We start from the raw sequence: 15,460 nt of genomic DNA, 5'->3' as shown, positions 1-15,460 counted from the left end.
TAGTCCAAATCATCTGGAGAATGCCAGGTGGGAGATGCTGGTCGGCACTGGTTGTCAGCACCTGTCCACAGTTTCAGGGAGGGATTTTCCCAGTCCTACCTGCAGATTCCAAGAATGACACCCAGGACCTTCTCCGTGCAAAGGGAGATCTGGTTTCTCCTTTGCTTCCCCCAACCAAGAAGTTGCTCAGTGCAAAGGTAACAAAGGTAAATCCTTCAGGTAAAGAATGTTGCTTCCTCTAACTAGGAAAGCACCCAGTTGAAAAGGTAATAAAGCTAAATCCCCTATACCTCTTACACTCTTGGCAACCAAAATGTTACAGTCGAGGGTCTTGTCCCAGAACTTCTTGGCTTGGGACCCTGCATAGAAGTTGACAATGATTTTTGTCAAAACAAAACAAAACAAAACTCTCTCCTTTTATCTTTCTTCCTCAGCTGCTAGTTCCCTTCCCGCTCCATTCCCAGAGACAAATCCTCACATCTTCCCTTTCTGTTCCGCATTCTACCTGCCCTGCAATCTCTTTCAGGGCAAATCTAGGACTTGCTAAATGCAGGTGAAATCTGCATTGATTAGGCTCACTCCCTAGAAAAGGGCGTTTAGGGTTGCCTAGGATTTGAGACAATCCCCGATGTCCCTCCAGGCTTCCTCTTCTCTTAAGTCTTCGTTCCTCACCCGCAAGGTCCCTTCCAGTTTCCACTCTGCATCGGTTCGCACACACCCTTCATTACAGCCACAGACCCCTCCCAAAAACACCACCTCCTCACTTCCCTGGCCCCCTTGCCTTCCCATCCTTCCAAACTTAGCCTCACTCTGAGCAACAAGGGCGCCGCGCTCTGTCCCGGGTGCTGCTGCTGCTACTGTGGAATTTCTGGAGTTTTAACTACTTCATTTGTTCCCGTCTTTCATCTCTCTCTCTCTCTCTCTCTCTCTCTCTCTCTCTCTCTCTCTCTCTCTCTCTCTCTCTCTCTCTCTCTCTCTCTCTCTCTGTCAACTCAGTATCCGTTTTTCAAGAGAGCGTCTTCAAGTCTCTGGAAAGTAGGATGGAGAGAGATTTTCCCCCTCCTCCCTTTTCATGTTAAAGTTTCCCCACAACACCCTGCTGAGTTTGGCTTGCCTTTCGTTTATTCCCCAAGCCTCCTTTAGGAGAGCAAGTTTCTGATCTGGCTGCAAGTGCATCTCCCGGTGCTGGAAGTAACTCAGTTCAACGGGGGGCTGGATGATCTCCGCTGCCTTTTCTCCAACAGGTAAGACGAACGATTGTAATTACAGAAGTGAAACGCTCTGGAACCACCAGAAGACAACTGATATCTGGTGCTGTCTTTTGTCTTGGGACGAGGTCGTGGTGGTGGAATAAAATAGAACCTCTACCCTTCGTGGATGTGAATGGGTGTCTTGATGATAAAAATAGGAACCACAATTTTTGGATACTAGAAGGAAAGTTTTTTTTAATGTCTAAGGGTGTAATCCAAACCCAATTTACACAGGAGTGAGCCCCACTGAAATCAATATCCCATGAATTCTGAGTAGACATGAGTGGAACCCTAATCCCACTTACTCGGGAGTAAGTTCCATTGAATTAAATAGCACTACTTGGGAGTAAGTTCCATTGAATTAAATAGCACTAACTTCAGCGTAGATGTGGATGTATACCTGCTAGTCTATGTCTAGCCCTGCTTTCTCAGGAGTAAGCCCCATTGAATTCAATAGGACTAACTTCTGAGTAGACGTGGTAAGGGTAGCAGCCTAGGAGTGGAAATAGAAGGTAGCCAAACTAATGTTAATCTGGTAAACCTAGTGACTTTTATTGAACCAATGAGGATAAACATCCTTGTTTTGTTCAACAAAATTGTTTCTGGTATAAGAACACACAGGAGATGTCTAAGGATAGTGTTTTTCAGTGGATGATTTTTTGCATAATACAGATTTCCCTCCCATCCAAACAACTGCTGCTAAGTCACTAACTGATATGTAACCCATATAACCAATGGAATAAATACATAAGGCTACATTGAGCTATACACAGGTTGCAATCTTCGCCTTGGGTAATGCTACTGCTTCAGGAAAGTCCCACAGTAAAGTAGGCAAAATATAGGTTATTAAAGGTTCAAAAGTGGTTTCTCCTTGCACTTATATCTAATTATATGAAGCCTTCTTTGGTTTCAACGTGAATGTAAGAACAGTCTGCCAAATAGGAAAAACTCAGCTCTTTTAGAGACAGCAAATGGTGGGTGCTGTTCTTACTGTTATTAGGGCAAGGGTAGCCAACATTGTGCCCTCTAGATACTGTGGACTATAACTCCCATCATCCCTGACCATTGGCCTTGCAGACTGAGGCTGATAGGAATTGTAGTCTGGCAATATCTGGCAAGGCTCACGTTGTTCTAGGGGAAATCTTGCAGTACAGAGTTGGAAAACAGATTGAGGCCATCAAATCAAATCCTCCTTAAATTTTCATGCCCAGAACAAGACATGGTGGGACTATGACTTCCAGTGTGGTGAGATCCAGTGTGGTGTAGTGGTTAAGAGAGGTAGACTGGTAATCTGGGGAACCGGGTTCGCGTCTCCGCTCCTCCACATACAGCTGCTGGGTAACCTTGGGCTATTCACACTTCTCTGAAGTCTCTCAGCCCCACTCACCTCACAGAGTGTTTGTTGTGGGGGAGGAAGGGAAAGGAGATTGTTAGCCGCTTTGAGACTCCTTTGGGTAGTGAGAAAGCGGGATATCAAATCCAAACTCCTCCTCCTCCTCCTCCTCCTCCTCCTCCTCTTCCCTTGATCTGCACCCTATACTTCTGTTGATGCAGCCTAGAATAGTATTGGCTTCTTTTGCTGCCGCATCACACTGTTGACTCATCTTAAGCTTGTGGTTCACCAAAACCCCTAGATCCTTTTCACATGTACTGCTAGGAAGGCAGGTGTCCGCTATCCTATATTTGTGCACCTGGTTCTTCCTGCCTAATTGCAGAACCTATTGGGTTATGTCAGCAATGACAGTGGGCACCACCATGGCATGCATGGGCAGCATGCATGAGAAAAGGATTCTGTTCTACATGATGATGGTTCATTGTCAGAGGCAGTGTGCCATTGTATACTAGTTGATGGGAATATTGCAAGAGGAAAGAGCACTGTGTTGCACTCAGTTTCTGATTGCAGGATTCCCAGAGGCAACTGGTTGGCCTCTGCTAGAATAGAGAATATGGGTCTTTAGCCTTATCCCACAGAGCATCTCTTATGTTCTGAGCTGGTAATTTTTGAACTATGTATGTGTATTTTTGTGTATGTATGGGTTAATAATACTTTATAAGCAAATTCCTTTGTGACTCCTGTTGCTAATACTGATAGTTTCAGGGCAAACATTTCTGTGCTGCATGTCATAGCAACTTTTGATGTGTGAAAGATGTAGATATTTTGAAGATAACGTGTGGCTTTATGCTGTGAACTCCTCCATAGCTATTTAGTGTGGAATGTTTTATAGACAAGTTCCCCCTGGGTGTGTGTGTATGTTTTTTTTAAGTCTCATAGTCATATTTTGCCTTAAGGCATATGTTTTAATCACACTTTAAATCATTCTCAGATCTTCCATCTCATGCTTCCCTGATAAGGAAAACATGCCTGGAAGTACCTTTTTTTCAGGATTGGAAAACCCCTTCTTCCATCTCAGAGTTGACAGGGTAAATCAATGTTGTAATTTCCTGCCACTCTTGTTATCTGCAATATGTCCTCTATCACTCTTTTTAAGCCTCCAAACACAGTGCCCAGAAGCGTCTGTCAAAAGTTTCTGCTCAGCATATCAGCCAAATTAGGTATTTGCCTTCGATCCTGACTGACTTTACAACCTACCTTGCCTTTTGTCTGTCTATTAAGATTGTATCCTACCTTTCCTTCAAAAAAATGTAGGGCAATATACACAGGGACTATTCCATTTTTTTTATTGACAACAGCCCTGTGGAGTAGGCTGATAGGAGTCTAGGGCAGGCATAGGCAACCTTCGGCTCTCCAGATGTTTTGGCCTACAACTCCCATGATCCCTAGCTAACAGGACCAGTGGTCAGGGATGATGGGAATTGTAGTCCAAAACATCTGGAGAGCCGAAGGTTGCCTATGCCTGGTCTAGGGTCACTCGGTGATCATTGTGGCTAGTCAGACTCAGGTTTCTAAATCATAATTTCTAAACCATCTCTCCCCGCATTGCCCACCAGATGCTAGCCCACCATAATGAGATATATAGGGTGGTTAAGGCTCTTCTGACCACTAGACTAGATTGGGTATCACTTTGGGTATGCTCAGGCACCTGAGAGGCAACTCTAAAAAGGCCTGTTCTTGTGATGCTATCCTCTGCACCTCCCTCAGCCAGAGTGTAAGGAGAAGGACCTCAGAAAAGGCCAGCTTCTTTATGAGGTGGACCAAGGCATGAGGGAATGTTAAGGGTGGAAGGAGAGGATATATTGTTTATTAATATCCTTCGTAACATGTGGTAGCAAGTTCCTTTACTTAGCAGAGTTTACATACACAGCAGATAGCTGGTTGCAGGCTTGTGTAGGCCTCTCAATATTACACAATTCAGTTTGTTTCAGACTGAATTGTACGTTCCTGGCAAGTTCCCTTGAATCCCTCTTAAAAGAATAAAGATGCCACAATCTTATTCAAACTCAATAAAATAAGTTTACTTACATCAGGCAGAGCACAGTGTGATCCCTGAAGGCAGACTTGGTTACAGATATGTACATGTAGATCTACCCCATATGGAGGAATGATCCCAGCTTCTGCTAGCTGGAAGCTAGCAGAGCACTCCTACCTAGAAGCTGATCAAATGTAGAAGGAAGTGAAAAAGAGAGGTGTGTGCTGCGTGACTCGTCCTTTTGTTACCTGGACAGGTTAGGTCACACCCACCTTCTATCACATGCAAAAGTAAGGATGCTCCAGCCAGGAGGAACAAGGAAGTTTCGACTGGCTGGACCAAACATCTCCTTGGATGTCCACTCTAGGAAAACAAGGAATGTTTTATTTGACTGCTCCCAGTGGATTACATCCCACAAGGCAGTGGAACCCCAGGGACAGTGCTCTGCCTCGCCCACCCCTGCTGCCTGAGAAAGGAAAAGAAGCAGTTGCAGCTTTCGGTGATATCTCAGGGGCTTCACATGAGACATCACTGGAACCCAGAAGCCACCCCATTAATTAATTCTTAAGGATAGCTGCTTTCTTCTCTCTTCTCTCTTCTCTCTTCTCTCTTCTCTCTTCTCTCTTCTCTCTTCTCTCTTCTCTCTTCTCTCTTTTCTCTTCTCTCTTCTCTCTTCTCTCTCTCTGAACTTCAGATACAGCTCATTCCACTCTAGCTCAAAGTGTGGGATGCTCCCAGGAAGTGTATCAGTGGAGAGCTGATGCAGAAGAACTTGGATAATTTTCCGTATAACTAAATAGACATGCAAAAAGTGACATTCTTGGCTTCGTCTTCTTTGTGGTGAAGAAAATAAATTGTCACAGTAAACCGGGCAAATGATGAAATTCTAGGATGTGTATCTCCATCTGGACAGCCCTTCATTCAGATGGAATGAGGACACTTGTTACAGTTGGCTCTTATGTTTCATAACTTGCCTAATGCTTCGCTTAGTAATTTTCCTCCTGGGCCTGCTTTAATTGCATGGTCCCCTGCAGTGTAATTCGGAGAGCTGTTTTTTGATGTCTTTTTCTGCAGACTCTTCCCAGTTTGTCTGGGTAAGCACTTTTGTGTCCAGTTCCTGAAATTAAAAACTGCATCATTTGGGTTTGAAATTTATTCCCCTCCAACCCGGGCAGGCTTCAATCTTAAACATGTCTACTCAGAAGTAATTCCCATTGAAATCAATGGGGCTTGTTGTTGCATATCAAGGCCCCATGACCACCCTGTTCCCTGAGGTGCAGATAACTAGACAACACACAGCATGTTGGTTTTCGGGATCAAATAAGGCCACAACTTTATTGGTTACAGATGTGAGGTTTGGCCATAGGTATTGTGATCAGCAACGGCACATGTCACTCCCACTTGTCTGCTGGGAGTGATTCTAAGGGTTAGGCTGGCAAGGGGTGTGTGTGCGCTATGTCCTATGTCAAATCGGGGAGTCCCCAAGTGGTCCCTGTTGGAGGAGTGTTTTGTCCCTAGCCCCCATCTGGGCATCGAACAGGAGCCACTCCTCCTGGATCCTTTCAAAAGAACACCCTAACCCATGGAGGGGGAGGCATAGGCTACCACCTTCCCTCCAACCAAGGCTAGGCTTACCTAATGCCTATCCGCCTTACAAAGTTGTGATGATTGCTATGAGGTAGGCGGAAACCCAAATGGTGGTGCCAATTAACCAAGTGGGGGAAATTCCTGCCCGGCCCCTGAAAAGCAGGCGACTGACATTGTCCATAACAAGGTCATACCATCCAGGAAGAAACCCTAATCAGAGGGACGGTGGGTGGGAGAACAGGTGCGGCAAGAGAGTGACCAAAAGGCCCCACAGTCCAGCCATTTATACTTCCCCTGGGCATGGTGCCAAGGACCGCAATTGGTCGTATGGTCCTGCACCCCTAACTTCTTGGTCCATTTGGTGGCAGGAAGACAATCTGGCTTGTGATAGGCTGATTTACTAGGGAGGCCTGGGGCCCACCTGCAAAGCCACCTGCCTGATAAGGGGGCAAACAGTCTTCCCAGAGCAGGGTTTCCCTGTAAGCTTGTACACAGTTACAAGGAAGGAAGGAAGGCCCATTTTTAATCACTCTTGTTATTGTGTTTGATTTTTCTCTAGCTCGCTTTCTGTTCTATTTCTGTTTTTACTCACCTTGATGCCTCTTGGTTTTCTATTACCTTATTTTTCGTTAGCAAGATTTTCCTGTGATTTCCAAATCACTGGCTACAGAAGGCTTTCAGTCTTCGTTATTTTAAGATGAAATCATAGCCCATGTCCTATGAGCTGCCGAAGGGAGGAGGCCGGCAGCGGTGGCCACAGAGAGGCCATGGAGAAACAACAGGATTCTCCATCGCAGCCACAGCTGCCACTCAGGACAAGCGCCAGCTCATCCTCCTCCATGAGCTTGGTGGCAGCAGCACAGGTGAAGCAAATAGGGACATTTGAGGATCAAGTCAGAAGCCGAGATGGCTTTAGTAATTCCAGGACTGTCCCTGGAAAACTGGGACACTTCCCCCTCACCACTATTTTGCAAGGTTAAACCTGGCTGGAGGGGATTAGCAAGGGAGGCTGGGTAAAATCATTCTTTCACCTTGGTTTTTTGAGAACCTTCTTGCAAAAGGCTCTGAAAGGCTTCTCTGCAAAAGCTCCGTAACATGAATTGCAAAGAAGCCAAGGAGAACTCATCCACAACCAAGAAAGAGCCAGCCTGACTGCTATGTAATTCCAAGATCTGCTGTGCTCCCTCAGTTTGCACTATGTATTTGCTCTGCCTGGTGGTCATCCCCTCTTCTTCTATTATTATTATTATTAAAGATTTTCTTGATTTACAAAAGTGTGTGCAATGTCTCTCTTGTATATTTTCCATGTAACATTTTTACAAATCAGATTTGATTGTTGAGACATTAGGGAGAGGAGGGGGAAAGAGGTGGGCGGGGTGAGGAGATGGGTGAGGTGGGGTGACGATGTTTCTACTTTACTTAATGTTTGGTGTCAGCGTTGCTTGTGTAGGTTCTCTGTTGTTCGCTTGGGCTTCTTTGGTGGTGATAGAGGTTGGGATTGGCGTAGGGTGTGATTGTTCATTTGTGGTTGGCTGTGGTGATCTTTGGTTTCCTGTGTGAGTGGGGTGGGTGGGTGTTTTCAATCAGGTTAGCCATATTGATTTGTATGCTGTTGGTTGGGCTGTGTGTGTGTGATGAAGGGGAACCATACTGGGGTGAAGGTGTCTTCTTCTGTATTACATATGGGGGGGGGCTGAATTTTGTCAGTACTCAGCCTGGTGGTAGCAATAGCAGTGTATGTGATTCTTCCTTGTGGAGCGTTTTCATGGCTTTGCAAAGATGGTGGTTGATTGTTGTTTTGGCCCAGAATTCTATTTCTGAAAGTGGGCAGCACCTGAAGCTCTCAAGCAAGTGTACATGCAGCACAACATAATGACAGAGTTTTGAACTTCCTGCTTTCCCCTCCCAGCTTTGGGCAAACTTAGCGCCTGCATTACAGACCACATAATCACAGAGACCAGGCCGCTTAATGGCAGATGTTACAGAAAAAGAACACCATACCAAAATAGACTTATGTGAACTGAATTATTTCTGGGTGAAATGAAATATCTGGGGGTAGCCTCCCAAGCTTTGGAGAAAACTCTTCATAGCTTGAGCTATTATCCACCAAATGGCCTGGGGATTTCATATGTCCCGTGAATGCCCTGTTCAAATTCTTCTGTGTATCTGAAGAAGTAGAAGAAGAAGAATAATTTGGATTTGATATCCCGCTTTATCACTACCCAAAGGAGTCTCAAAGCATCTAACATTCTCCTTTCCCTACCTCGCCCACAACAAACACTCTGTGAGGTGAGTGGGGCTGAGAGACTTCAAAGAAGTGTGACTAGCCCAAGGTCACCCAGCAGCTGCATGTGGAGGAGTGGAGACGCGAACCCGGTTCCCCAGATTACGAGTCCACCGCTCTTAACCACTACACCACACTGGCTCTCACACTGGCATGTACACGAAAGCACATACCAATAGCAAACTTAGTTGGTCTCTAAGGTGCTACTGGAAGGAATTTTTTATTTTTTTTATTTTGTTTCAACTACGGCAGACCAACACGGCTATCTACCTGTAACTAAATTCTTCTGTCACTCCGGAATGGGCAAATGTATTGATGCTAATTGTTCTCAGTTTCTCATTTTCCCATTCTTCATTTATCAAACCTTCAGTTTTGTCCTCCACATTCTGTGACAGTTCATGAAGTGTTTTTGGTGTTGTTGTTTTTTTAAAGTCCCCACAAAAATCCATCAGAACTGTGTTGCAGAATACACAGTTTTTTGCAAGCACTTTCACCAAATATAATCATGGAATCACAGAGTTGGAAAGGACCCTAAGGATCATCTAGTCCAACCCCCTGCAATGCAGGAATATGCAGCTGTCCCATATGGGGATCAAACCTGCAACCTCAGTGTTATTAGCACCACACTCTAACTGAGCCATCCTGCATTGTGCATGTTATTGTCTCTAATTATTGAATACTTTTGCACACTTCCCATTAATATCCACATTTTATTTGCAAATACTATGGCTAAAGAACTGCATTGCATAATTCAGAGAATTGTAAATTTAAATGGAAAATGGTCTTTCAGTTCAAATATTGCTTTGAGATGTGTAAGTTAGGGAGGTGTGCATTAAACTTCAAGGCAATCTGAATGTAAGCCCTGCCAGTCCTTCACTCTCATTTCTCACTCCTCCTATTCTCTTGCAGTGCAAGAGCTAAACTTGGGACAGTTCCAATGTAAGTTTGAATTGACACCTCTATGCAGGTTTTGGGAAACCACACGCAGGTGTGAGGCAGGCATGCGTAGGATGAAAACTGAGGACTGGTGGTTTGGGTCATGTGGTGGAAATGGCACAACATGTGTTTGAGGGGAAATGCATGGGTGTATACAAGATATATTTAAAACCCTGTTTTAAACAGGGTGTGGTTTACATTTTAATTACACACGGCCACACCACTGTTACTGAACATTTCCTGCATCCAAACTAGACCTTCTGAAACTTCATAGCACTGTGCTGAACAACGTGGCTAAAACTGGCAGATTGCATCTTTCACTATTAGAAGAAATCATCACTGTACAGAGAGGCAAATATAAAAAAGAGTCTTTGAAAACCAACAAATTTATCCCGCTGTTTACGGTATTACTACCTTTAGCCTTCTGTCTGAACTCAGTGTGGGAAGGGAGTTTCTAAATATTCTGGGGAAAGAGCTCTCAAAGCACCTATTGTGGAAGTTTGAGAACTGATTGGGAGTTTTGGTTTCAAATCTGGTGCCTTTTCCCCCCCAGGGTGGGTGGGGGAAGAGGAGGCAAGATTCCAGGCAGGAATTTTGGGCGTTGCCCCAGTAACCCGACTGCAGCACACGCCAGGAAGAAATGTGTCACCATCAGTTGAATGGGGACATCAAGCGTATCCCTAGAAGGGGGGATAGATCCCTTTACAAAGATTGTAGAGATCCTTAAACAAAGCAGGCAGGGTTAAGTTGCTGTGGTGATCAATGGAGTGTGGTAAGAGATCATTTGCTCACTTCAAAGAAACACACTTTGCATTAGTTAATAAGTTAGCAGCTTTTTCTCAACTGGGGAGCCCTCATTGCTTTGTGACTGGAGGCTGATGAGACAGTATGAGCAAAATTGTAGCAGATTCCTGGCGGGTGGGATGGCATGAGAGGATACACAACCCCCCTCTTTTTTTCTCTCTGATACTGTATCTCTGTTTTGCTTAAAAACTGACTTTGGTTGTTTTGGATCATTTACTTACATTTGTTGTTCAGTCGTTCAGTCGTGTCCAACTCTTCGTGACCCCATGGACCAGAGCACGCCAGGCACCCCTATCCTCCACTGCCTCCCACAGTTTGGCCAAACTCATGCTAGTCGCTTCGAGAACACTGTCCAACCATCTCATCCTCTGTCGTCCCCTTCTCCTTGTGCCCTCCATCTTTCCCAACATCAGGGTCTTTTCCAGGGAGTCTTCTCTTCTCATGAGGTGGCCAAAGTACTGGAGCCTCAACTTCAGGACCTGCCCTTCCAGTGAGCACTCAGGGCTGATTTCTTTAAGGATGGATAAGTTTGATCTTTTTGCAGTTCATGGGACTCTCAAGAGTCTCCTCCAGCACCATAATTCAAAAGCATAAATTTTTCGGCGATCAGTCTTTTTTTATGGTCCAGCTCTCACTTCCATACATTACTGCTGGGAAAACCATGGCTACCTACCTGTAAATTACAAGTCAGGTTTGCAAGGACAATGTTTTCAGTTATAGATGGAGTTCTATTGGAGTTGAATAAGTTTTGCTATCCTTCCAGGTTTGGCCTCGACAGGAGCTGTGTTAGGAGCAAACTGCCCTGCCAAGTATTATTGGGACAAGTTTGGGGTTTGGGGCAAGTACTCTTTGGTGAAAGAACAGCATCAGAGATTTAAAGTCATGAAATATGCAGCAGAGTAAAACCTACTCCCTAATCCATTGGAAGCGGGGTACACATGCTCTGAGATGTAGATGAACACAACTTCGATCCCCCCAAATTGTTTTTGCTGCATAATGGCAAATCGGGAGAAGCAATTTCCTCTCTTGTGGGCTTGCTGTGAAGCTGTCAGAGATATGAATGGTAAAGCTCAGCCATTATATAAAAATTATCTCTGTTAATCTCTGAAGCCGCAGTAGCAAATTCTGCAGTAAACTCTGAATGTGGCATGGCTCTGGTGCTCGGAAACTGGTGCTGTTCATCTTCAGTCACTAAGGCATGGGTAGGCAAACTAAGGCCTGGGGGCTGGATCCGGCCCAATTGCCTTCTAAATCCGGCCTGTGGACAGTCCGGGAATCAGTGTTTTAAAATAAGTAGAATGTGTCCTTTTATTTAAAATGCATCTCTGGGTTATTTGTGGGGCATAGGAATTTGTTCATTCCCCCCTTTCAGAATATAGTCCGCCCCCCCTCCAAAGTCTGAGGGACAGTGGATCAGCCCCCTGCTGAAAAAGTTTGCTGACCCCTGCTCTAAGGTGAGATAGACTCCAGAATTTCCTGGCTGGTGACAATGCCTTGTAATTTTCCTGCAAGGGAAGTATATTCTAAAAATCCATATTAAGCTTCTCCCGTTGCTTTAATTGACCCTTTTGTTCATCACAAACAGGAACTGTTTAACCATGCCCTGTGTTGCTGAGATGTCTAAAGCCTATGAAAGTGATGTTGTTTCTTCTGAGCTTCGCTTAAAAACAAATGAAAGCCCATTTCAGATTGTTTGCTTGTTTTAATGTGCTGTCTTCTGCATTGATAAATCAACAATTCAACATGATCCCAGTTAATGATCATATGTATGTTTCTGTGTGGAGCTAGAGCAACAGAGTCTGTTGATCATATTCTATGGGATTGTAAATTATGTTCTAAGAAACTCCCAGGAAGCACTCGTCTGTAGATTTGGAATTGTTTTACTCAACGGATGTTTCTTCCCATATAACTGAAAGGACTGAGAAAAACAAAACAAAACTGACTTCAATGAAGATTAGGAGGAATTTTTAATAATAATGTGTTTATTTGTTTTTAATTGTTTTAACTAGTTCTACAAGTTTAATTGTGTGTTTTATTGTATTGGCCTGTGACCATAATGAATCATTCAATCAGAAGTGAAAGAATGGACAAGAGGAGAGAGGGAGGGAAATAGAAAATGGAACCATAAAGCAAAATGGTTAGAATTCCTTCCAGCGAATGTCAGGACTATTGACCGGTCTTTGCATCAACACCTGTCAGAGACAGTGGGGTGGGGGCGAGACATGACCAAGAGGCTGTCCAGAGAATGAGTTGTGGTGACCCTCCTTTTGGCTCCTATGCCAGAGGGGTCAGGCCTCTGCAAAGCTACCAGCATGACAGACTCTTCCACGAATGCTGTTTGTGCAGCAACAAGGGCCCTGAAATCTCAGTGTGGGCTCTTAGAACAATGGGTAGGCAAACTAAGGCCCAGGGGCCGGATCCGGCCCAATCGCCTTCTAATTCCGGCCTGTGGACGGTCCGAGAATCAGTGTGTTTTTACATGAGTAGAATGTGTCCTTTTATTTAAAATGCATCTCTGGGTTGTGGGGCATAGGAATTCGTTATTTTTTTTTCCTTCCCCAAAATATAGTCTGGCCCCCCCACAATGTCCCCTGCTGAAAAAATTGCTGACCCCTGTCTTAGAAGAACTTCATTTTCAGGGAGTTTTTTCCCTGTCTGTAACACACTTTGCCATAGAAACTTTCCTTCCTGTTTCCTTCATCTCATTCCCTCCTCTATTTCCTCTCTAAATTCCAGACTATGAGAGAAACCCAACTGTCTCCTGTTTAATCAAGTGATGTAACCAGAGGAATTCATGGAGATAAACATGGAAGGTTATTTTTTTTCCCAGATTGGTGCCCCATTCTAAAGTATTGTTTCCCCTCTTTTTCTCTTGGCTGCCTGTTCCCAGACTTTTTAAAAATCCATTTGACTCTTTTGTCTGACTACTGTATTCCCCTTTAGAGCTTCTGAGAGCCACGGCACAAGAAACACGCTGGTATATTTGCAATGTACAGATTTATAGAACTTTGTAATTCCACAAAGCTATGAGTTGCCATTGTTATGAGGTATAGGTTAATTTAACTGGAAACTTTTTTGGGGGTGGGGTGGGAGTTCTCTGCTTTTGTTTTTGCAGATGTTTTCTCTGATCAGGACCCTCAAAATGGCTTCAGATTTCCTTTGCTTTAGGAGAATTTGGCAGCAATGCTACCTCTCTCCCTGTCTCTGTAGTATTTTTAGTTGCCAGGTCAGTGGCAGACCTACATTTTGGGGGCCCTGAAGCTTGAACAATTATGGAACCCCCTTTGGTGCTGACCTATAAAGCCCTAAATGGCCTCGGCCCAGGATACCTGAAGAAGCATCTCCACCCCCATTGTTCAGCCCAGACACTGAGGTCCAGCTCCGAGGGCCTTCTGGCGGTTCCCTCCCTGCGACAAATGAGATTACAGTCAACCAGGCAGAGGGCCTTCTCGGTGGTGGTGCCCGCCCTATGGAATGCCCTTCCATCAGATGTCAAAGAAATAAACAACTATCTGACTTTTAGAAGACATCTGAAGTCAGCCCTGTTTAGGAAAGTTTTTAATGTTTGATGATGAGCAATAAGGGTCTGGTGACTTCTGTTTCACTGTATCTGAAGAAGTGTGCATGCACACGAAAGCTCATACCAAGAACAAACTTAGTTGGTCTCTAAGGTGCTACTGGAAGGAAAAATTTGTTTCAACTACGGCAGACCAACACGGCTACCTACCTGTATAAATATGCTTCATACTTATAAAATTATATGGTAGAAATGTAGTATAGCATGAAGCTTGTCCATTTGTTTGCATTATACATATAATATGTGCATTGTATGTATTATACTTACACATATCATATGTGACTTTAATTTGTTTAAGACCATTTTTAATATGAAATTTTAAACTGTTGCAACCAGTCCATGCAGAATGTAGGCACCCTGTATATAGAAAGGAGCAAACCAGTGGTATTTTAGGGAGCAGGGTAGCAGGCGGGGTCCCCCATTACTTACACCACAGGAGCCTACACAACACAAAACACCGTTTCTGTATGTAGGTTTTATTTTATTTGTTTTTTATCTTATATTTTGGAAATATACATCCAGTTTTCCCCCGCTTTAATTTTTTTTTGGGGGGGGGGCAAGAGAGTGGGGGCCTAAGCTATAGCTTGTTTAGCTTATACGTAAATCTGGCACTGTCTGAGGCAAAGGACAAGATGGCGCCCTTCCCCAAAGAATATGCAGAGAGACCACTTGTCACTGCAGCATCTGCTACCTGAGGCAACTGCTTCACTCTGCCTCTTCATAGGGCTGTCCCTGGTTGTGACACGAGGGAGCAGCAGTTCACTGCCAGAAAGCTTATTCAAGTTAGAGCCACCGAATTCCCTGTACATTCTTTTAATGTATTGCCCATAGGTGAGGTGCTCCAATGCATCTCCTCATATTTTGCCCTTTATAGGGGAAACAGGCAACTATTCCCCACCACCACCACCCCAAACCAGATTTAGGCCTGTTGCTCCATCACTCTTCCATTCCTATAAAAAGGCATGACACACTGGCTGTTTCATTAACACAATCCTGTACTGCGCTAAAAAAGAAAAGGTTAGATTTCATCCATGGAGCCAGAATAACTTCCTTGCAGATATAAAAAGCATGAAGCGATTGGCGTGTGTGAAATCTGTTTCTTTTTAAAAAGCCCCCTGCTTGGGAGTTTCAGGATCTACTGAAGGACGGGAACAAAGGGTGGGGAAGCCCCCCCTCCCTCTGAAGAATTTAGTTTGTTCTTTTGAAAGTATTTTTTTGCATCCCTTAACATTCCTGAGATATGTTACCCAAATCTGAGACTGGAGAAAATGAGAAATGGAAGGAAACCGATTTTGGCACCTTTCCCACCTAAATCAAAACATCACCCTTCTAACTTGTCAATAAATACTACATATGGTGAACAGAATACCGCATAGACCCCTGTATTAATTGGTTTGGAACAACATTTTTTTTAAAAAAATGGACAGGTGAATGGTGATAGTTACATTCAGGTGTGAACATATTTGAACACTGGTAGTGGTCTGGGAACTGGTTTTGGTTGCATGTTGGGGATATGCTAGAGCTTTTCTAGTTCCCCAGCCAACTATTGGTGGTCGTGGAGATGTTAATATATATGGAGAATGAAAAGGTTGAGCTATTTCCTTTCCCTGGGGACACAAAAGCTGGGCTGAGTGAGCTCCATGGCATTCCATTT

At 44.2% G+C, this 15,460-nt stretch overlaps 1 protein-coding gene across 1 annotated transcript in view; it reads left to right on the top strand.

The window, feature by feature from the left end:
• The first annotated feature begins 982 nt into the window (after positions 1-982).
• COL22A1 (collagen type XXII alpha 1 chain) overlaps positions 983-15,460 on the top strand; it is a 197,227-nt gene continuing 182,749 nt past the window's right edge. Inside the window, exon 1 of the mRNA XM_033156119.1 lies at positions 983-1,244. The gene's annotated coding sequence lies outside the window, so the exon portion shown is untranslated. The remainder of the gene's footprint in view (positions 1,245-15,460) is intronic.

The sequence above is a fragment of the Lacerta agilis genome, chromosome 7, assembly GCF_009819535.1.
Source record: "Lacerta agilis isolate rLacAgi1 chromosome 7, rLacAgi1.pri, whole genome shotgun sequence".
Classification (NCBI taxonomy): Eukaryota; Metazoa; Chordata; class Lepidosauria; order Squamata; family Lacertidae; genus Lacerta; species Lacerta agilis.
The sequence above is the reverse complement of the archived record's forward strand: the minus strand, read 5'-3'. Positions and strand labels throughout refer to the sequence as shown.